This window comes from Balaenoptera physalus (assembly GCF_965194825.1).
Source record: "Balaenoptera physalus genome assembly, chromosome: X".
NCBI classification, from domain to species: domain Eukaryota; kingdom Metazoa; phylum Chordata; class Mammalia; order Artiodactyla; family Balaenopteridae; genus Balaenoptera; species Balaenoptera physalus.
In genome coordinates this window covers 88,967,780-88,969,002 of record NC_138903.1, presented here as the reverse complement: position 1 = coordinate 88,969,002, position 1,223 = coordinate 88,967,780, and positions in this window count along the sequence as shown.

The window sequence follows — 1,223 nt, the reverse complement described above, 5'->3', positions numbered from 1 at the left end:
GTTTTTAATCTTTGCAGAGTGAGAGGAGCTCAGGAAAGACAATCCATAAGATTGTTTATGAACTCCTGGGCACAGCCCTGACCTGCATATACATTGATTTGGGAAAATGGTGAGGTACCTAGAATAGGCAAATTCATAGAGATAAAAAGTAGATAAAAGTTACCAGGAGCTGAGGGGGAGGGAGACATGGAAGTTATTTTTTAATGGGCAGAGTTTATATTGGGGTTGATAAAAAATTGGGGTTGATAAAAAAATTAAAAAAGATCATTGTCTTTTTTATTGTAGTAAAATATGTGTAATATTTGTCATTTGTACATTCGTAAGTGTAAAAGTTAGTGGCATTAAACGTATTCACAATGTTGTGTAACCAACACCACTATATCCCCCCTCCAATTTTTTATCAACCCCAACATAAACTCTGCCCATTAAAAAATAACTTCCATGTCTCCCTCCCCCTCAGCTCTTGGTAACTTTTATCTACTTTTTATCTCCATGAATTTGCCTATTCTAGGTACCTCATATAAGTGGAATCACGAAATATTTGTCTTTCTGTGTCTGGCTTATTTCACTTAGCATAATGTTTGCAAAGTCCATCTATGTTGTAGCATATATCAAAATTCCATTGTTTTTTATGGCTAATTAGTATTCCATTGTATGTATATGCCACATTCTGAGTAATCTGTCAATGGACACTTGGTTTTTTTCCAACTTTTGGCTATTGTGAATAATATTGTTATGAATGTTGGTATACAAATATCTATTCAAGTCCCTACTCTTAATTCTTTTGATTATACACTTGGAAGTGGAATTTTGGGATCTTATGGTAATTCTATGTTTAACTCTGACAAACTGCCAAATTGTTTTCCATAGTGACTGCATCACGTTACATTCTCATCAGTAATGTGTGAGAGTTTCAATTTTTCCACATTCTCACCAACACTTGTTATTTTTCTTTCTTTCTTTTTTTAGAAAATAAAGCTATCCTAGTAGCTGTGAAGTGGTATCTCATTGTGGTTTTGATTTGCATTCCCCTAAAGACTGATGATTTTGAGCACCTTTCTAATGTACTCATTGGCCATTTGTATATATCTTCTTTGGAGAAATGTCAATTCATATCCTTTATGAATTTTGGAATTGGGTTGTTTTGTTTTTGTTTTTGAGTTTTAGGTATTCTTTGTATATTCTGGATATTAGTACCTTATCAGATATATGATTTGCAAATA